The sequence below is a fragment of the Peromyscus leucopus genome, chromosome 6 (assembly GCF_004664715.2).
Source record: "Peromyscus leucopus breed LL Stock chromosome 6, UCI_PerLeu_2.1, whole genome shotgun sequence".
NCBI lineage: Eukaryota > Metazoa > Chordata > Mammalia > Rodentia > Cricetidae > Peromyscus > Peromyscus leucopus.
Genome location: NC_051068.1, coordinates 45,960,943 through 45,983,725, shown reverse-complemented (window position 1 = coordinate 45,983,725; position 22,783 = coordinate 45,960,943). Strand labels below are relative to the sequence as shown.

Sequence of the window (22,783 nt, the reverse complement as noted above, 5' to 3'; positions counted from 1 at the left end):
GTTGTCGCTGTTATCACACAGTTCTTGGAAGTAGAGAAATGGGCTTCTGTTTCATGAAAGAATATAAAACCCCAGGACAGAGAAGTCCTCTGTGGATCAGGAACATGCCTAAGGCTATCCCCAGGTTCCCTCTTCCCTTCCTTATCTCATAGCACCAGGGACCAGAGTAAAGCATCAACAGAGTTAAGCCATCTGCACAGTAGTAATTGCTGGCTTATTTATGCGATGTTCAGAACTTACAATGTGCAGTCACACATCTCTTGCTTACGTTCCAGTTTGGTTACAATCAGTTACCATAAGGATATGGTAACCAGTGTATCTGTACCTGTGTTTCTTGGCTTAACCACTAACTGGCTCTTCAGGTCCATCCTCATAGGCATCCTGGATTTAGAGATAAGTATTATTTGGTAAATGATGAGCCATATAGTCTCTTACCTGTGTCTCCCATCATGCCTGCTACCTAGGGCTTGCTGGGGTATGTGGTTGAGCTCAGCTAGTGACACTACAAAAGACGAAACTCTGCCTCAGAGTCTTATTACAAGTTGCTTCCATTAGAAGTCAAGCCTTGCTCCTCTGAGTCCTAGAAGATTGCTGAGAGTGGGTTTATCTCTGCAGAATCAGATGGCTAATATCATTATCTACATGAGAATAAATCTGGTGGAGGTAGGAGAAAGTGGGGGAAAGCAAAAAGATGAGGCCTGACTGGCAGAGAAGTGTTCAGCCAAGACAGAGAGAGGTAGCATCCATGAAAACACCTAGGAAAGGGCCAACAGGGAAGCCAATCATCAGGGTCTGCAAAAATGTTGTATGGCAAAGAGGCTTGATGGCAATTATTCTAGGTGCACAGAAGAATGAGAGGTTTGATCAGGGAGTTGCAAGGACTCAAGACAGGAACAAAGGGAGATGTTGGAGGCGGTTCCTAGAAAGACTTTAGATATAAGTCCTGCCCCTCATCCAAGGATCTTCTTTATGTAGCAGACAGAGGTCATGACAAAAGACACAACCAGTCAAATACAGAGAATGGACAGTGGGATGACCAAGCCTATTGTTATATCAGCCATACAGCCCTGTACCAAAGGCTCAAGGAACATGGCAGAAGAGGAGATGGAATGATGGTAAGAGCCAGAGAATCATGCCGCCTGCTGAGACAGAGTCTTCCATATATGATAAAGAAGCTACGTTCATGAAATCTCAAAAAATACAGTTGCTAAAATAAGACTTGAAAAATGACAGCACCACTCGACATGCCAACATGGATGGGAGCAATCTCAAAAGATCCCATCCCTAGGTGAAGAGCTTCAGAGCTTAATGACTGTGGAGAGAGGAAGAACTAGCCTGCTTCAGGAATGATCCCCCTGATAGATGGGATTGGATAATCCCAAGTAGTCAGCCCTAAACACATATGCATATGAGCAACACCAAATGAGCTCATCTCATCTCAGAATTTAAAAACTGTATGTAGAGCAGCTCCAGCAGCAGCGCCATGGCCGGGTGGAATGCCTACATCGACAGTCTCATGCCGACAGGACCTGTCAGGATGCAAGGACTCGTCCTCCGTCTGGGCCACTGTCCCCGGGAAGATCTTCGTTAGCATTACACCAGCTGAGGTTGGTGTCCTGGTAGGCAAAGACCGGTCAAGTTTTTTCGTGAATGGGCTGACACTTGGGGGCCAGAAATGTTCTGTGATCCGGGACTCACTGTTGCAGGATGGAGAATTTACAATGGATCTTCGTACCAAGAGCACCGGAGGAGCCCAACCTTCAATGTCACCGTCACCATGACTGCCAAGACGCTAGTCCTGCTGATGGGCAAAGAAGGTGTCCACGGTGGTTTGATCAACAAGAAATGTTATGAAATGGCCTCCCACCTGCGGCGTTCCCAGTACTGACCTCATCTGTCCCCTCCCCCACCGCTCCCCTCAGCTTTTGCACCCCTTCTTTACACACACACACACACACACACACACACACACACACACACACACACCATTATTTTTTTGGGCCATTACCCCATTTCCCTTATTGCTGCCAAAACCACATGGGCCTGGGGCTGGGGCTGGACAGACAGATACCCATTCCCCCTCTTGTGTGTGTTTGGAAAATATTTTGGGTTTTTTTCTTTTTTTTCTGAATAAAAAAAATTCTACTAAAAATAAAAATAAAAAATAAAAAAATAAAAACTGTATGTATGTATATATACATATATATGTAATAATAATAATTAAAAGATCTGAGGCCATGGATCTGTGGAATCAGGAGAGTCATAGGAGGAGTTAGAAGGAAGAGGGGGGGGAACCCATATATGAACTTCTAAAAGAAAAAAAAAAGACTCTAAAAAGTAAGTAAAGACTCCTAAGATGAGGAATTAGACAAGAGCTAGAAGTTTGCAATGGACATAAAGAGAAATATCCTAGGAAACTAAAGAGTGCAACATACTATCTGTCCATCAAGCTCATGAGGCATGGGAGACTCTGCAAGCCTGAAAGGCCTCCAGTGCTCCTGGATTGGTAGAAATGGCATTACATTTTTAATGAAGCCATGGTGGTTGAAGAAACTGAATTTTAAGTGTTTCTACAATAGTTACCTTCACATCACTATGGACAAATCCCTGACAAAGCAACTTACAGACTGGTTTACTCTAGTTCACACTTCAGAGGGTAATTCAGCCCAGCATGACAGGAAGGGCATGGTGGTTGAAAGTGCTGATAAATTCTATCACAAATACAGCCTGTACTTCCTGTTTGCTATTCACATCATATAAACAGTCTAGTATGAAGGCATGTGTCTACCACTCAACTGGCAGTGAGAATATATTAACACATACTAAAATAAGGAACAAGTTAAAACATATAGGTCATAAAGTCTCCTATCAGACTGGAGCTTCTGAGTGGCTGGGATTGACCATTAGAAAGGTCATCTGTGGGGGATACTTAAGGCAACTCCCTGGTACAAGTTCTTATCAGAAAGAAGGGCAGCTGGTAAAAAGCAAAGCTAGTCTCAAATCCTTCCTTCATGATACTACAGCAGCCAGATAGTCCCACGTCCACAAGTTTCCACAGGCTGCTGAACAATTTTGCGAGCTGGGAACAAAGTATTTAAACGCAAGAGCATATGGAGGACATCTTACACCCAACCACAAGAACTATTGTCCAAAAACTGCTTTTCCTATATGTAAATTTCTTCCCACTCAAAGTAATTTCGAGATGCTGCTGACCCATACAACATGTAGAAAGAGTCCCCTGGTAGGTGGGTAGCAGCAAGATGATGCCTTTTTACTTCATGATGGTCAATTTAAGATCCAGTGGATTGAGAGAAATAGTTCTGGAGAACTGGAAAGAAATGTATAGGCAAAAATTATTAGTCATATTAGTAAAAGAATGCACATTGAAGGTTGATTCTGCAACAATGGAGCCAGATATTTAATAGTTACAGATGAGGACGCTTAATGACAGAAGAAGAGTCGCTCATGCAAGGGAACAGGCTGGCAAAAGGATTTGAACCTATATTTGTTTGAATTTAGTGTTTAATGTCTTAGTCATTGAGGTAGTGGCTTCCACTAGTGTTAAAATGACTCTTGAAAACAGTGAGTCCAGAAATGCTTGCTGAGAACCAGTGTGGAAGATAAATTAAATCCAAGACAAGGTTCCAAAGCAAGACACAGTGGTGACTTACTTTGAGATCTAAAGCACAGGTGTCACTGCTTTTGGTCACATGAGTTCACAGGAGTTAAGGAGTGAGATCTTTATAGACTGACTGGGCTGGAACTTAACACCGCAAGGAATCAAGACTCTGGCAGCAGTACAGTACAATGAATGACTCCAGATAGAACTCCCCAACAGAACTGTGCAGAGGCAATGGTAGAGCAGGCTCGGACTTAGGACTATCTCAGGGAATAACATTTATTAATTTGGCAAATGTTTGAAGTACTTATCACATCTGAAGCCACTGGTGATCAGGAGGACAAACTGCCTGCTCTCCTGAAACTAATTCTCTAGCCAAAAGGAATGGTGATAAACTGCATAGGTGTGTGGTGTGTGTGTGTTTGTGTGTGTGTGTGTGTGTGTGTGTGTGTGAGAGAGAGAGAGAGAGAGAGAGAGAGAGAGAGAGAGACAGACAGACAGACAGACAGACAGACAGACAGACAGACAGACACATGGGGTGGCAGGTAATGGAATCAGAGAATGGTGCTAATTTGTTGTTATATGCATCATAGGCTCCTGATCCTGAACTTGCACTTTCAAGGAGAGGGTTAATATATCTCAACATACTTCCCCATAATAGATGATAGCATAAAATATTCCATGCCATTCAGTTACCATTATATGTTTTTCTAAAAGCAGAATATCTGTCTACAGAGGAATATCAAGTCAGGCCAACATGATTATATGTCACACCAGAAGACAGGCTATCTCTTAAGCACCACCTTAAGCTCTTTGTCTTCAGAGTGTGGAGATGGAAATGGATTTGGCTCATCAGTGCTGCCTACAACCTACTGGCAAGTTGTTTTAGCTACGATACTAAATGACAGGTTTGAAAGCCAATTTGTGGAGGATGCCTGAATTTTAAAGCTCATTATGCACTTTATTCTGCACTGAAATGTTTTTAAAACATTATCAATAAAGTCAGAACACTAAGGGAATGAATAGTCACCTTTCCCTACAGTCCTGTACAAACATGTGTATCAGGCATGGAAATATCTGACTGGGAATTTGACAAGCTCTCACAATTCTAGTCCATCCTGATGGAGAAAACTGTATAAACTCAGGTGTGAATAAAGGATAAATTAGTCAAGATTGCTTGTGAACTTGAACCCATGACCCACTTCTGCATTGCCTTCCCAACTCTTTGCACTAATCATGTCCCTCATCAGTGTTGCCTAGACTTTTCGAACTTTCCATTTCTTTCTGTTAAAATCACAAAGTTCTTTTAAATCCCTGACAGTAGAGAGATATTCTTTCTGGGAAAACCACAGAGAGACTATCAACATGTTTTGTTTTGTTTTCCTTCTGTAGATCCATTCCACCAATGCTCATGGAATACGTAGGTGGCAGGCCGAAGGCCTTAAGACACCAATGTCTGCAGTACAGACTACAGAAACACACTTCTTCTCTCTGTGAGTCGGAATTGGATTGCACAATGGCTTCATCATCACTATGCTGCGTTCATTCACATACCAGTAGCTCTAGGAAATCCATATCTTGATGGGCACTGAGCCCTACCTAATAAATCAGAAAGTCTTTTCATTGAGTGTCTACTGTGGCCTAAAAGTAGTATTCTCATAGATTATGATTTATGGGCCACTTGGAAGATGGTATCAAACTCCAGATCTCTGCTTCCTGGCTGTGCTAGCATGCATTTCTTCTCCTGAGATCAATGGAATGTCACCAGAGCTTTGGTAGCAAGATACAGTATCAAAAAGAAATTGTGAAATGTCTCTTCATTTAGAAAAGTCCCAAGCTCGGTTTCAAATTATTATAATATTATAACTAGTGATGAGCACAATGGGCATGTGACTTGTGAGTGAAATAATAAAGCAAGGTTGGCTACCTTTGTTAATGTAGCCAAAGAAATTCATAGTTTGCACTAAAAGAAACATTACAGAATTTCTATTTTTTTTCCTAATTGACTTCTGGTTTGTTCTAATTTTTTAAAAATGTCTTTCTAGCACCTAGTTAAGATAGAACTTACTATACATCTCAATAACTATATGTTTGTTTTTCTGGCAGAATGGAACCGTATAATAGTAAACAAAGACCTTCAATAAGACACCAGCAAATGCCCTCCCAGGAGCAAATTGGAGAATGGATTGGTGCTGCCGACCAACCCTCAAGTTCTGTGAAGTAGAGCTGGCAGGAATCATCCTGTTCAGATGTAAAAATGGTGCTTTGGGGGTGTCGATTGATCTGAAGGGTGTTTTGTTAGGGGTCATGAAGACACACAAGTTAACGAGGCATGAACGTTTTCTACTACCAGCCCCTGGCAGATGGCTACTTGCACAGCTCTGAATCTGTCCGTTGGGGAGGAGCAATATTTGTTGTATTTATTCAGTGTTTCATCATTAGACAACCTGCCAGGGCCCACCATTCTTTGGAATCATTAAATCACACTACAAACTTTAAAGCTAACATATTAGCTGCTCAATCTATTCATTATTTGCCCCTATTTCTCTTTGCTCTTTCTGAATGTAGGAATTATGTTTGATATCTAAACATAAGGTCTTTTTGTACATACACTGCTCATTTTTTTACATGCACTGTAAAATAACCTATTAAAGTGATTTACTTATTAGCCTGTTTGTTGTTGTTGTTATTGTTTTGGTTTTTTTTTTTTTGTAAAATGTCTTTATTTTCCTCATTTTACTTTCAATGTAATCCTGTGTGACTTGTTTTCTGAAACCAGGCTTGGTCATCATCAACTAAAAAACTCATGGGAGAATAAGAATAATACAAGAAGGCTTATGCTCAAAATTCTTGTAACTGAGAATATGAAATGTGAGAAACTTAATGGTAGAGTAAAATGTGGTGACTGGGTATCTTGAGGCCCTTTAGACCCTGATTCTGATTGTGGCTTTCGATGAAGGGACCCTGTTACCCAGTACAGGAGAGGGCGGTATATGTCACTCACCCCATATGGAAATGTTTGGGTGACACAGAAGCCAAAGCCCATTGAGTAGTGTCCTGGTGTGACAAGCTCTGCGGCAAGGACGATTTAGAGAGACCAATGGACAAGGAAAAGCGGACAGGACAAAGTGTCCCCCACTTGAGCGGAATGTTCAGGGTTAGCTGGTTCAGGGTTAGCAGGGCTAGCCAGAGGTGGGCTGTTTCTGAGCCTGCCCAGTGTTGTGAGTAGTGAAGTAAAGCCATGAGGGGCACATGGACATTTTCCATACCAAGGCGCTTTGGTTTGGGGAAAGCAAAGCTAGTTCTTGGTAAAAAATAAATATCGCATTCTGCATTGTGAAAGTTCTTATTCCAGAGTTATTCTTATCCCAGAACCTTGATCGCACTGAGCAACTTTAATTATCCAGATAGACGGGAATTTAAAAATGTTATGGAAACAACCAAGGAACCCTGGTGCCAAGAAAAGTTCAACAGTGAATCTTACTGGCGGCCTCCTTCTCAGCAAAGACTAGAAAATTCTGTATCATACTTCTGAATAAAAATTGAAAGTGGAAGTGTACATTTATGGAGGAAATGTTCATTTTTGCTCACTTGGCTCTTTAGACATATGAATAATTTAAAATCATCTTCATTATTAATCAGTGCTCACACAGATTCAGTGACTGACAAATATTTCATTGTAAAAGTAGGAGAAACATGATTAGATGATTAAAACTCAGCAGTTTGCAAACGTCTCTTTTCCTTTTCCCTCTCCTGGGAAGAAGATGGCAGCACTGATGGATATGAAGGTCCAGAGGAAGTGGAAGGAAGAAAGGAAGGGAAGAGGGAGGGAGGGATGGAGGGAGAGAGGGGGAGGGGAGGGGGAGGGAGGAGGGAAGGAAGGAGGGAGGAGAGAGGGAGGGAAACATGAAGAGAGGGGAGGAGGAGAGAGGGAGGGAAGGATGAAGGGAGGGAGGGAGCGATGGAACAAGGGAGGGACCCTGAGAAAAAAAGCAGCCAATCTGTAGGGAGAATTTTCTATGGAAAGGACTATGACTTCTCCACTTTGCAGTTTATAGTCAGTGTAGCTATGCAACCCAAGGGGCGAGGATGATCAGATAGCATTTTGTCACTTTTGTTCATCATCATTTGCAACTGTAACAAAAGGAGGTCTCTGAATTGGAGAGATATGCAAACATAAGCTCCTGAAACCAGAAAAATGTCACCAGGCTTCAAGTGACATTGTAGAAACAGGATACAAGGAGACTGACTTACCACAGAAGAGTTCTAGTTAAAACATTTGCTTATAGATCCCATGTTTGTGGTTAACGAAACTGCCTCATAAACCATCCTATAAAAGGTGTCTGCAGTGTTGTATTTGCTTACTAAAGACCCAGTGAATTCTGTCAGGTAGCAGGAGTTAGTAGCCAAACCTGAAGAGTCATTCACTTTTCAAGCTCTATCTAGAAGTATTGCTTCCAGCAAAACTCCAGTTCAACAGATAGGAATCTACTTTAGCTCTCACAACTAGCCAGGACATGGGCTCACTGTGGTACAGCATGTTATTATGCTACAGGAAGAGGCATCTACGAATACTGTTGTCTTTAGACAGAACACATGAGGCTTGGAAGAAGAAAGGAGGCACCTGTCCTTGAAGAGCAAGAGACAGATTAGGTGTGGCAAAGAGGGAATATTACCAACAATAGACAAGCAGCTAAAGGCCATATGGGCTGTAGAAAATGTAGTGCCCTTTCATTTCCTGTGGCAATGGGGCAGAAGGTAGAGGGTAATTATTATACAAATTACCTAAGAGGGGAATCAGGCAAATGTTTAGTAGTTACTTATCTACCCACCTACTCAGCTGTCTATTCATTCACCCATTTTATAAATATTTGTAACTATGGTACCCTGGACACTGAAGTTCGCAATATGTCCCCAATTGCTCCACATACTCTTTTGATACTTTTCTGTTTTCTTGTTAGTAAAGTTCTCTTTGTTGACTCATCAAAGGCTTGTTTGGGAGAATTTCCTGTCAAGGATGGAAGGCTGTGGATGAGCAGTAAGCACACAGGAAGCCAAATGGAGGAAAATCCCCTATGGTCACTGCACAGCTACTGCTCTGTTCTTGGTAATGAAATTACAAGTCATCTCTACTCACTGTCTCCAATTCCCTCCTTCCTCCTTTCTTCCCTTCCTCCCTCCTCCCTCCCTTACTTCATTCTTTTCTTTCTTTCAGTTCTGGAGACCAAATCCAGAACCTTGCATATTCTAGGTAAATGCTTTAGCACTGTGATACAATCCTGGTCCATTCCTCATTAAACACAGCCAGCTGGGCTTTCGCCTACACTCTTACACCAAAACCACTTTTAGTAAAGATATCAACTCCCACCTCCACATAGTTAAAGCTAATGGTTTATCCTCAGTGTCCTCCTTATGGATGCTTATCCTCAGATTTCTACTTGGCACATGTCCTCCATTTGCTCCCATGAAGTCATGTGATCTTATATTTCAACTCCCACCCTCACTGTCCTCTATCTATGTGTTGTAGTTGGAGTTTTCTTTGAACCACCAACCAGCTCCCAAATAAAGAAACAGAGACTTATTATTAATTATGAATGCTTGGCCTTAGCTTAGGCTTGTTCCACTTGCTCTTTTAACTGAATTTAACCTGTTTTTATTCATCTGTGTTTCTTTCATTCTGTATGTCCTACTTTCCTGCTTCCTCCACGTCTGGCTGGCTGGCTGCTGGCATCTCCCTGGGGTCTCTCTTTTTTTTTTCTCCTCTTGAGCCTACATTCCTCCTCCTACTTACTCTCTCTGCCTGGAAGTCCCACCTATGCCTCCTCCCTTGCTCTTGGCCATTCAGCTTTTTATTAGACCAAGCAGGTGCCTTAGGCATGCAAGATGAAACAGCAACACATCTTTACATAGTTAAACAAATGCAACACATCTTTGAATAGTTAAACAAATATTTCACACCATCGTGTTTCTAGTTAGTTCTTCCTTTCTTCCTAACTCTTCATGCTGGAGACTTTAATGCTGATTTTTGGCCCTGACTTTTATTCTGCAATTCTTATGTCTTATGGGATCTAGTATAGTCTGATGATGTCATATAACATTTATACATAATAACTCTAAATGTGTATCTAGCTCCCAAATTCCACATATAGCCCAAATATCCCCAGATATTTGACATCTCTCTTATGTTAACCATGTCTTGGGGATAGTGATGTAGCTTAGTAGATACACAAGACACTAGGTTGGATTCCCAGCACATGTACACTAAGTGTGGTGGTACATGCCTCTTATTCCTGCACTCAGGTGGTAGAGGCAGGATAATCTTAAGGTTATCATTACTATTTAGTGACTTCAAGACCAGCCTTGAATATAGGAGACTGTCATAAAACAAATCTCTCTCCCTCCCTCCCTCCCCCCCTCCCTCTCTCTCTCTCTCTCTCTCTCTCTCTCTCACACACACACACACACACACACACACACACCCTAGGTGGCTCAGCAGGTAAAGGCATTTTCTGTAGAGGGGAAAAACTAACTCCCCCAAGTTGTCCTCTGATTTCATATGCACACACAGGATAATATATATATATATATATATATATATATATATATATATATATATATTAAAAAAAATCAAAGATATACTGCCTTTCCCTGTATCTGTTATAGTCACATTCTTTTTGATCACTTTCCAGTCCCCTGGGTCAGAAGTAATTTTTTTAAAGGTAAAGTTTCCCAGACTGGTCTCAAACTCAGGGCCTCAAGTGTTGGTTCTGCCTCAATCTCCTGAGTAGTTGGTAATACAGGCATATATCACCATAAAAAGGATGTTATTTCTCAATATTATTTTCTGGTCACAACCTATATTCTATTTACCTAGTGATATATCCATAATCTAGCTTCTGCTTATACCATGTCCTGTCTCTACTAACATCATCTTTCTCCTGAATTTCTATGATAAATCCTCTGTATCTCATTGTATCCCATGGTCTATTATCCCAACGCTTGTCATTCTAAAACTTAAGTCACACTAAGTGATGTTTCTTCGCCAAACCCTGCAATATATCCCATCTCCCTCCGAGTAAACCCGGGTTCTAGGTTCTGTACAATAGTCTGCAGTCCTCCATGACCTCATTCCCTGTCCTCAGTTACTTTATAGTCTCACTACCCCTTAGTCACCGCTCTAGCCAAGGACTGTTTTTCATGTCCCAATCATTGTACTGGCTGCATCTTGGGCTAGGTGTACTCTTTCCCCAGAAGGTTCATGCTTGACCTCCTTCCCCTTCTGAGGTCTTTGCTAAAATGTCCCCTCCTGTAAAAATGTCCCTGACGATCATTTAAAATGACACCACTATCACCTGGCACTTAGGAGTTTTACTCTAGTCTTTTCTTGCATATAACTCTTCACTTCCTAATGTGCCATGCAATTTACTGGGTTATTATTTATGATTTACTATTTGCCTCTACCATTTGGACTGTAAATTTCACATGGATGAAGATTTGGATTTGTTTTGTCCAGTGTTTCATCCCAAGTGTCAAGAATTGTGGGCAGTATTTTATACATGCTCACGTATTGAATAAATGAGGGCGAAAATGACCCAGATGTTGTGTAAGGAAGATCAAGAATTCCATAGCAGACAACTGGCACCAGGGAGGGGTTTGTAGAGGACAGATATGAAGGCCTTTCACCTCTAAATCATCAGCATTGTATATGACATTTGATGTTAAAAAGGATTGGTCAATTATTACAGGATAAAACCTGGCTTCATTAATGATAGAAATCTACTGGTGTTCTTGAAAAGAAAGGCCCAGTGCAAATCACACTTATGAGGACATGATCTTGTCAACCTCATGTAGCAAAAGAATGAAGAGAGAAATATGCGGTTTACAAAACTAACCAACTGAATCGGAGCTTAGCTGTCTGTGGATGCACTGGTCTAAGTACACATTTACAATAATGTGCCATAGCTCAGAATCAACCTCAAGTAACAAATGAGTGCACAGTGAGTAATCCCATTCATGTGCTTTCCTGGGAAAAGCAAGAGCATTGACACAAAGAACAGACCAGCAACTGCCACGTGTTAGACACAGGGAAGGAGGCTAACAATGAAGGGTCAGTCGGTTCAAGGGAATTCCTTGGAGTATTAGTACTGCTCTGTTTCCTGTTTTGCATGCTAGTGACAAGAATCTCTGCATATATTAAAATTCTCAGCTCTGTGGACCGGAAAAAAAATTGAATACCACTACATGTAAATTTGTTTAAAATGACATCCCCTGTTTACAAGATACTGCTGATGCGTTGCTAAAATCTAAGCTGGAGGCCACATGCTCATAAATTTGAAAGAGAGTGGAAGCTTAATGGTCCCTGGGCTCCTCATGATGCTTGCATTGAGCATCTTTAGATGATCAAGGAAGACTCCTCTGGGTCTAGATATTTACATTTGTCCAGTCATGCACTATTTGGCAATGGAAAGTTCTGGGTATATGTTTACTGTATGGTGTCATTTGTTAATATCCCACTCTGTCAGAGGTGGCCAGTCATCTCTATGTACACTGCCAGCTTACAAATAAAAGAGGTATACAAAAGTCATATGCATGCCTTTTGTTTTCACAACAGTCCTGCTGTTCTCAGTAACAGTGTATTCTTAGATCTGCTTTGCCTTTGGACTTCCCTACTTCAGGTTTCTAGTAACTGGTTCTGTTACAGGAGGCTGGTTTCCTGAAGTTGCATTGTGATTGATAATTGTTTAAAGTGCAAGATGTTGTCTTTTATGATCCCTACTTGCCCCTCCTCACATTTTTGTTCTAGTTGAATTCCAAATTAGTATGCAGTAGTAATTTTCAAATAAACCTCATCTTGTGTGTTTGGAAGTTATTGCATTTATTAGTATGATAATTCCTTGTTTTTGTGTGTATCTTACAGTCTGCCAGATACTTTTTTTCTGTGCAGCATCTTTTCATCTCATAATAAGAAGTGGAATTGACATTCAGGTAGTATCATTTCCATTTTAAAATTCTGACTCAGAGGTCTAAATTGCTTAAATAACTTTCTCAAGGTCACATGACCCATCAGCCTGCAGTGTAAGAATTAGATTCCATTAAATGCATGAGATCAGTCATCTTCACTTCTTTTATGAAAAATGAATCCTCATACCATCTTATGCCACTCTGAAACATATCAGCATACAATCACATTCTTGGCTTGTCCTTTAAAATGTGGGTGAATACTAAGCAACATAGACGTTTGACTCAATTACCATATGAAATTCCATATGCTTTTCAGCACCAAATCACACTTACATTTTTATTTATACTGCCAAGAGGCTTCCTTTGTAAGTGCTATAGAATGCTCTGGTCACCAAAACTGCACCAATTTTAGGTTGACTTCTAGGCTTTAACAGGCTGAGGAATTGCAAGTGTGTATAACATACCAATTATAATCCCATCCAGCTAGTGAGCAGGTGTTTGGGCATACATCTTTGACGTGTGTGTTTGTGTTTGCTTAGGAAGCTTAAAAGCCAGTCACGTTCTCCTGAAAGCAGATTCTTTGATAGTAAATAGCTTTTGGAGGGCAGTGAAGAAACCAGGTTAGGGTCTAGGGTTCCTTACTTGCTCCTGAAGCCCACAGTGCCTGTGTACATCCAACTTCATCAGGGGCCATTGTTTCCCAAGAGGAAGAGCCATGATAATGTATACTTTTTCATGCTTTATACTGACGCTTCAAAGACCCATTTGCCAGCTTTTCCCACTCATGTTCGGGAGGACTCCCAGGAATGACTATGAGAAAAGCCAGGGACAAAAAAGCACTGGAGCAGAGAGGTACATCCAACAGCAATGTGTGATAAGGCCCATTGGCCATTTCCTCTCCCCCCTCCCTTCCCTTCAGGTTATATGTCTGCACCCATGGCAGGTGTTGCTAACTCCTGATTTTTGAGTGTATCAGACCTCTTCTAGCTTTATCCTCTTGCTTCTATTCACCTGTGACTCTTCTCTAGGCATGGTATTTTATTGTTCAAAATGTGGTTCAAGTGGTGCCATCCACCACATTTCTGAGGGGACAGAACCCATCGAACTTTATTCTGCACTACCCCCTTTTGCACAGCATTCTTATACTCCACAGTTTAGCAGAACCTACTGCCTGCCAGATGAGAAATCCCTAGGGTACTGGTTACCATATATTTCTGAGTTTTCATCAGATATCCAGAAAATTACCAGATGATTATGAAATGCTCAATAAATACTTTTGATTATGTAAGCAAATGTTATTTTAGAATTCATATATATTGATATAATGGAGGAAACAAAACCAATGAAATACACATGTTGACTCTATAACAATGTGTGAAATACCTTTATTTCAGGAAGTCAGCCATCAGAGTCCACTTGGAAACCTTGGTTACTGAATCACCTGGTCTACACTGTAATTTCTCCTTCAAGATGACCTGTTCAAAAGGGCACATTTTCTGTCTTTCCATTGACAAACTCACCAGAGTCTATTTAACTGGTTCTCCAGCTTGTGCATGACTGGTGTGTGTGTGTGTGTGTGTGTGTGTGTGTGCTTAACTGTGTCAATCCCATCATTTGAAAAATAAGCATCATTCTAGAATGTGTAATTCTTTATGATCTTGAAGTATATTTGCGTAGAGAAATTTTTTTATTCTGTCCTGTATCTTCACACTTTGATGTCTGTAATACGCCAGGAGTGTCTATAGTCTACCTCCTGAACTCATGTTTTTTAAGCTTTGTTTTAATAACAAAGCCTAGCAGAGTGGCGAATGAAACATTATGAATTCAAGAGATATTCAATTATAAAAAAAGTCTTCTCTCTCTCTCTCCTGAAACTCCCTCATTTTTTAAGAGCTCATTCTCCAAATTTGTATTGAGGTGTTTTTTATCTTAAATTTGATCTAACCCAATTCAAATAGTGCAGTGAAATTATGGGAAAGGAATGTATAAAACTCAGTTGGTTGTTCAGATTTATTTTCCTTCAGATATTCAATTTAGTTTAAAAGAATTCAATTCATTTGCCATGTTCTCTTTGAGAAGCATTGTGAAAAGTATAATTTAAAGCTACACTCTCTTCTACATGGCCTCCGCAAGAAATAAAGGGGGCTCACAACGTGTGTTTCTCCTATAATGAGGGCTCTGTTCTGTCTGTCTGCCTCTGTGGGAATTGCTCCTTCAGACAGAAAGTTAAAAACTATAATGAGTCAAAATTCTCCCAGGGCCTAGACTACTCCTAGGGAGTAAATGAAACATCTTTTCATACTTAACTCTTTCAGACCCCAAGACACTTTGGAAGAAGTTGCTAATGGTTCAAGAAACTCGATTTTGCTGTCAAAGCTGTCTGTCTCATTAGCTGATGGTGGGTGATCTTTCTAGACTTTTTTCCCCAAATTAAAAAACCTAGGTCAGATTCTAACAACAACAACAACAAAGCCCTCTGTATTTCTCTGTGTACTGTTCTCTAAAAAGGACTGTAAGAGCAATTTCCTAAAGAGTAAAACTCTACTGTCTAAAGCCAAACAAAAATTATCACCAAAGCCTGCACAAGACGGCCAGCCTGAGGGACTAAACTGTGGCTGCACTAGGGAAGAAGGCAGAGGAGCATGGCTAAATTTAAGAAGCACATTGTGTACAAGGCATGTTGAACATTTTCTTGGCCTACACAGTATATTCAAAGAAACTGCACAACTGAACCCCAAGCAGAAGGATTCTTACAGACAGAACTATTTTTCACTAAAGAGTTTTGAATTAAATTATTCTTCTCAAATTCTAAAACAAAGTAGAGGATTTTAAACATGACTTCATGAAGTAGAAAAAAAAAAGAGTACTATTCTAACTTACTAGGATTTGACAGCTCCTAAGAAAATTCTATTTAATTTGTCCAGGTTGAATTTACCTTCATCAGGAAAAATAGAGTAGGGTAAGATTTGGGGGTGAGCTCAAAGGAGGGTGACCTGGAGAGCTGCAGAGGGGAGGGCCAGGAGGAGGCAGGGTTACTACGGGAAGAAACTCTCCAAGAACCTGAACATAATTTTAAATTCAGGATAAATACCGAATACCAGACACGCAATAGATTCTTATTCATGCATCTCAGGAAATTGATTTTCAGATTCTGAGTTCATAGCTATCTGCTTTTATATAATGTCACCTTCCTGTGCTCTAATGACTAAGATGAATGCTCGCAGCCCCAGCTATTTTGATTAGTCATTTCCTTATTTTGCTCTGACATTTCCTTATTTTCACTCTGTAACAGTGCTGGGAGGCTCAATGCAAGATAGATGCTGTATTCCAAAAAGTGTCATTGATGTGTGCCTTTTGACAGACTTCCAGGGAGCAAATTATCAGGTTCCTTTTCATACTTTTAGAAGATTTGCTGGATTCTAAAAAACACTTCTCCAGTATATTTGGAGTGTACATAGAGGGATGTGTTTGTGTCTGTGTGTTTGAAAATCATCAGATACACACAGCCCAGCCTGGATTGCTATAATGTCTTCAGGGTCGAACTCCAGACAATTGCTGATGAGACTCAGTCTCCCTTTACCCATACAGGGGCACAAGTCTGGTAAACCTTCTAGCAGCCCTGGCAAAGGCTTTATCGGTAGCACAAAAAACATTTAGTCTACACTGGTGATACAATAGAGTTGGCCTGCTGAATCTAATAGCATATTTCATTTTTAATTTTTTGTGTGCATGGATGTTTGTATGTGTATGTATAGGTATGTACATGAATGTTCAAGTGTGTGAGGATAAACATACAAGTGATTGTATATGCATGTGAGCAGCCTTAAGTGTCATCATCCTTGGGCACTGAGTGTTTTGTAATTTTTCCCTGATACAAATCCCTCACTGTCCTAGGGTTTCATATGTCAAGCTAGCTGACTAGTGAGTTGGGGTCTGCCTGTCACTGACTCACCAGTGCTGCGATTACAAGCCCACAGGGCTATGTCTAGTGTTCTGATTTTACATGGGTTCTGGGTATTGAACTCAGGTCCTCCCACTTGCATGGTGTGCTGGCTTGTTTATGTTAACTTGACACAAACTAGAGTTATCTGAAAGGAGGAAGCATCAATTGAGAAAATGCTTCCATAAGCAGGACATCTTCTTTAATTTAATTTTAATTTTATTGTTTTTGCTGTTTGTTTGCTGAGACAGGGTTTCTCTGTGTAGCTTTGGCTGTCTTGGAACTTGCTCTGTAGACCATGCTGGCCTTGAATTCACAGAGATCTGCCTGCCTCTGCCTCCCAAGTGTTGGGATAAAAGGTGTATACCACCATTGCGCAGCTAGAGGGCATTTTCTTAATTAGTGATCACTGAGAGAGGCCCAGTCCACTGTGGGTGGTGCTACCCCTGGGTGGTGGTTTTCAGCTCTATGAGAAAACAGGCTGAGCAAGCCATGAGGAGCAAGCCAATAAGCTCCATGGCCTCTGCATCAGCTCCTGCCTTCAAGTTCCTGCTCTGCCTGAGCTCTTGTCCTGATTTTTTTTCAGTGATGGGTTATGATGTGGAAGTGTAAGCAATAAACCCTTTCCTCCCCAACTTGCTTTTGGCCATGGTATTTTAACACAGCAACAGAAACCCTGACTAAGTCACGTGCCAAGCACTATCAACCTGAACTCTCTCCCTGGCTTCTCCTGTGGTGTCCTGATGGCATAAGGCAAGAGACCCTTCTAGTAGAATCCAGTTCTCCACATTCTTTCTTCCTTCTAATATTACCATGAAAAATCAAAATACAATCTTACTGGCATCTTACAACTTAACAGTTCTAGTTACAATGTGAAAAATAGATGCTGCAAGTTAGCTTCACTTAAATATCTATCAATTTATCACACAGTTTGTTCATGTTGACCCCACTAGTCTGCTTTAGAGAGTTTTCCTATCCCTATCCCTGAACTTATTAGATGCAGAAGTCAGAATTACTTTGACATCACCATTCCTTGTTCACTGAGATTATTTTAGATCCCCAGGAAGCCATTTTCTCCATGGCTCTTTCCTTGGGAGAATAATCGCTTCACACACTTCAAAGTTCCAATAAGAAGGCTATTACACAAGATGTTTCACAAATTTAGAACATGAAATGAAGACTTCTTGTCTCCCCAAATAACCATTGAGAAACTCAAGACACATCTTTCTGAAAGAGAATACACTAGCTCTCATAATACCCAAAAGGAAATTCCTATGAATTAATGCAGTGATAAATACTGCAGATATAGGCCCTCAATATATAGTAACATGGTGTTTTCTAATTAGGATGCAGCAAGATTCTCACACACAAAGTCTTTCTTTCATATTATGAGCCAGAATTAGAACAATGTGTAAAAGATGACACTTACTCAGACATGTTCTCCCCTCGTGTATTTTCAGTGAACGCTGAGTAAGTTTTGTTTAGGAAGTAATAGAATTGTGGAGTGATTCTATCATTGAAATAACAAATTTGCTGGTCGTGTTGTAAGTCAGGGAGTGGCAAAAGTTTACTTTCACCTTTGTTGGTGTTTAGGATATCATAAGAAATGAAAACAGAGATACAAATTTAAAATAACTCTGGGGTTTGGAACTTAGTTTTTTTTTTTTTTTTTTATCAAATGCAATTTGTATTTCACCAAGAAATAAAACAATTTAAAACTTTTGGATTCACTGTTCAACTAGTTGAAATTACCATAAATCCAAGAAGTAGCCAACAGAGTTACCCAAGGCTTCAGGGTTACTGAAGGCACAATTTGAGGGCAGCAGTGCAGAATGAAGAGTTCAATGGGACTGGTATTCATTCCTTGGGATCTAAGCATGTGTGCAGTTTGGGATTGTTACTGGTATATTCCTTGGGAGTTGTCGGGGGAAGGGACAGGGAAGAAGGGCAATGAGTCGAACATTTTGTTTAACATTTGGTGTATGCTTGGAGAAAATGTGAAACAATGGTAAGAATAGCTAACTGATGATTTGGTTCTATGCCCCCAATATTTTGCCTTAAAAATTTGTTTCCTCATTGGCACAGTAAATGGGAACAGTGAGAGACTATTAAACACCTGAGAATGATGAACCTTCAGGCAAGGTGTTCCTTACCTGAGCTCAATGTGACCCACAGATGACAAAGCCAGTTCCTGAGTTACCAATGTTGTCATTTTGCAGATGGGAAACTGCAGAGGGAAAGACTTTTAGTGGAGAGCAGATGCAGACAGAGCATCCTGCCTGAGGTTCTAATTCCTGAAACTCAAGGAAAAAAACCCTTCCCAATTATGAAGTTATAAATGTCAGTTTGACCATCCAAGCCACTTGTTCAAGAAGGGGCTGGAGGAGTTTGGGAGATTGGAGGCGAGTGCTGTACTCTTGGGGTACAAAGACTTAGAACTTCATTTTTTCAGCTTTGAACCCCAAAACTGCAAGCACCAGGGTTCCATTACTGATGGGAAAAATTCCACTGAGTCAGTTCGAGGGTTGAAAGACCCACAAGCCGGGTCTCAGATTCATCTTCACATTGGAGTAGTGGTTTACTTGAGAATACAAACTATCTAGACTAGCTGAGGTCCAAATTTCTCTGTCTTGAATCATGGGAATCTTCAGTTCTTGGCATCATGGAGACCTGCATTTAGACCTCAATCTTTTCAGCTATGAGTTAGATGTCTGTGGAAAGCCTGTTTAAGTGTGAACTTCATACTACAATGTCAGTTTTTGTCACAATCAAAACACAGATTTTTATTTAAAAAATGAAGAAAATAATCAAGAAAATTTAAGTGTTGGTGCTTAAGTTTTCTTTTAAAATAAGAAACCCTCATCTTTTCTCTGTTACCATGTCTATAGGAGAAGGAAGCAGCGGGGGCAGCTCACACTCACAAAGCCATAATTTTAACCCCGATTCTTCCTTCTTCTTTCACATAAACAAAGGCCTAATTTTGTAGACATGTGTAAACTCCTAATAAATAAATAAATAAATAATAAGCAGATAACTCCTCCCATTGCCTTATGGGAAAAGTAAAATCCACTCAGTCTTCTGATTCTATACAACCAGTAGAAAACAAAGCTGTTTTCCATGAGAACTTTAAACACTGAGGCTCTGTTACCTCATAATTTTCTATTCTACTAACCCATCAGGCAGGATATATGAAGGCTCCTCTGGACATATCTTCCTGGGTCTGCTCAAGTGTGAGACAAACAGCTAAATTTATAGCTGAGTCCTGAAAACTGAACTCACACATTGGGCTGGAGTGTCCTGCTGGTTCAGGATGACTTTTAGAATTAAAGATTAGTGAGTGATGGTCTCCCTCTATTCTTTTTGTATTTGCCATCCCAAAACACACTGTCTAACTCTCACCTTCGAAATTTTGGTCAAACCTGTACATCGCCTGAATTATTACTTACCTTGTTCTTTTAAATTGACTACTTAAAAAAAAAAAAAACTTAACTAACCAAGTTACTTTGATCCTAAACAGTATCTTTGAAATCATGGTTCTGACAACATTTTTGTCTATGTTAATGTTGAAAACACAGTCATTAAAATGTTCATCTCTTAGCAAAATTAAAGATGGGAGTAGACTGAGGGCTTCCAAGGAGGAAGGTAATGGCATACAAAGAGTAGTTAGTTCTGCAGCACATGGTGGTTCTGTCTTGACTGTGGCGGTCACACAAATTTGCTTGTGAAAAAATTGAATCAAGTAAACACAGGGGTTTGTCCTCTTTCTTTTCTTTTCTCTTTTCAGTTGGTGAAATTATTTAGAGTTAGTAGAGTGTGTCCTTGTCAGCTTCCTGGTGTGGTATAGCAATGCAAAGTGTTCCCATGGAAGAAAACTAGGTAAGGGGTACACAAGATTTCTCTCAATTTTTTTTCATAACTACAGGTGACTTTTCAATTATGGTAAGATAAGAATTGGTGAAAAACATAAGGTTCTTGGTTAAATTTGAGTTTCACACAATTACCAGATTGGTTTCTGCGTGTGTGAGTGAGTGTGTGTGTGTGTATGTGTGCGCGCGCGCGCACATGTGTATGTGTGTGTATTCATGGCAATGTTTGGGATACATTTGTTCTAATGTGTGCTTGTTGTTTATCTGAGATGCAGGTTTAGTCAGGGATATTTTATTTGTTTGCTTGTGAAAAGAGGCCTTGATATGTACTCAGGCTGGCCTAGAACTTGGGGTCTCCGTGCCTCTACCTTCCCCTCCAGTACTATGATTACAGAGCACCACCACACCTCTGTAGCCTCATGTACTTTATATGGTAATCATACATTTAGCCTGAGATCTAAAGCATGGAAGGTGCATTATTGGTCGAAAAAAGCACATGTGCTTGAGGCAGGAGAACAGTTGGTGTAGTTATTCAACTGAATGAAGCCTTGTGAGCCTGCTGGGAAATGGAGCAGACAAGGTGTGTGCAGATTTGGGACTCCTGTAGTCTTGCCACACACAGGTTAGGGCTGTGATTAGAGCTACATTCACTGTGACCTCTGCTCCTTGTTCTGGAACACGAAGTTCCTTAGAGACCGGCCCCATCCTTACCCCACCCCAAAGCAAGGGAACTGCTCAGGCTCATATGAAGCATGGCTTACCAAGTGGTGGGAAAAACACTTTTAATTCTTTAATAGGAAGAATTAGAAACAAACGGACAGACACATCAGAGGCTGGGGAGATGGCTTAGTGAAAAAAAAGGGCTGTTTGTGTAAGTGTGAGGGCTTGAGTTCAAACCCCCAACACATACACACAAAGCCAGGTGCATAGTTCAGGTGTCTGTGATCCCAATGCTCCTACGAAGAGATGGGGAGGGGGGTGGAGAAAGGAGAACCTCCTATCTTACAGGCCAGCCAGCCTGGTGTGCACAGTGGACAACCAACAAAGAGATCCTGTCTCAAACAAGGTGGAGGGTGAAGACTGAAGCTGTCCTCGGACCTCTATGTGTACACCATGGCATGTGCCCTCCCACATTCTCTCTCTCTCTCTCTCTCTCTCTCTCTCTCTCTCTCTCTCTCTCTCTCTCTCTCTCTCTCACACACACACACACACACACACACACACACGTCAAATGTATGCATACAAAACAGATGATAGATTAGTAAGATTAAAAAAATTCACTTCAGTAGTACATAAAACTCTCTGCTACTAGTGATCTATAATTCCCTTACTGACAAAGCCAATGGGTGTTTTTATTTTAATCTGCTTCAAATAAGTTAGGTAGCCAGGGACATTCTCTTCTTGTCAAAAATCAGCTCCTGTCTTTGTATAACCATAGTTTGACAAATGCTAGCATTCCTTTGGCCCATAGGTCTATGCCTTCTCTTCCCATCTTGTTCTGTGCTCATGTAGGATAATCTGGGCTTTTACCCACTGGGTGATAGTGAAAAACTATTTTTCTAAGATGTTATCTTGCAAGCTCATCTCTTATGCACTACTGCATCCCACAAAATGCAACAGTACCCCGTGCCTACATGCATTAGCTTCTGTAGCTATTCTGTGGCAATATGTGCTGTACAGGATGATGGCTATTTCCCTCTGACTCTTTGAAGACATAAAAACACAAGTAACATTGAAATGGTTGCAAGAGTAAGCAGTGTGGGTTGGGAAAAGATTGCACTTGGATTGAAGAACTCTGGGTATGATTCCTGCCTTTGTCACTGACCAGCCCTGAGAATTTGGAAAGGACTCTGACTCTCCAAAAACTGACTTCCTCATGCAACATGGGCATATTTACATCTCCACAGCTAACGCCCTTGGGAAATGCAGTGCTGCTTGGGAAAGAACATAAAATTGGGCACAATCATCAGACTGGTGCGTCCTCAACCTCCCAACTATGTGAACAAGAAAGTCTCTGGAACTGTTCAAGCCAAGATTGACACAGCATGGCCTCCATTGGATTCTACACATGACAGTCTTACTAGAGAAGCAATTTTGAAGTAATGTACACATTATTCTTAAATTGTTTACATCTTATATAAAGATCATGGCTCCTAATTGTGTTCAGGGTAGTGCAATTTATCCATGTTTCTCTTTCAAATGGAAAGAATCTTGAAATAATCAATTTTTCCAAGAAATCTCAGACAAAAATCTTGGTGTCTTAGTTCACTTTGAAAGTGAGTATTAAAAATAACAGGTTAATTTGAAAGATAATGTCTGCTCTTTCCAATTCCTATATTGAATACTTCTATTTTGAAGCGGGGAAAAAAAATCTAATAATTTTCAGATTGCAAAGTT

General features: G+C 40.6%; 1 protein-coding gene and 1 pseudogene across 1 annotated transcript in view; one reads left to right on the top strand and one right to left on the bottom strand.

Annotated features, from left to right (window-relative positions):
- The window catches only part of LOC114691717 (IQCJ-SCHIP1 readthrough transcript protein), a 735,800-nt gene that overhangs the window by 482,258 nt on the left and 230,759 nt on the right, over nt 1-22,783 (bottom strand). The gene's annotated exons all lie outside the window — the stretch shown is intronic.
- Nucleotides 1,484-2,044, top strand: LOC114691721 (annotated as a pseudogene).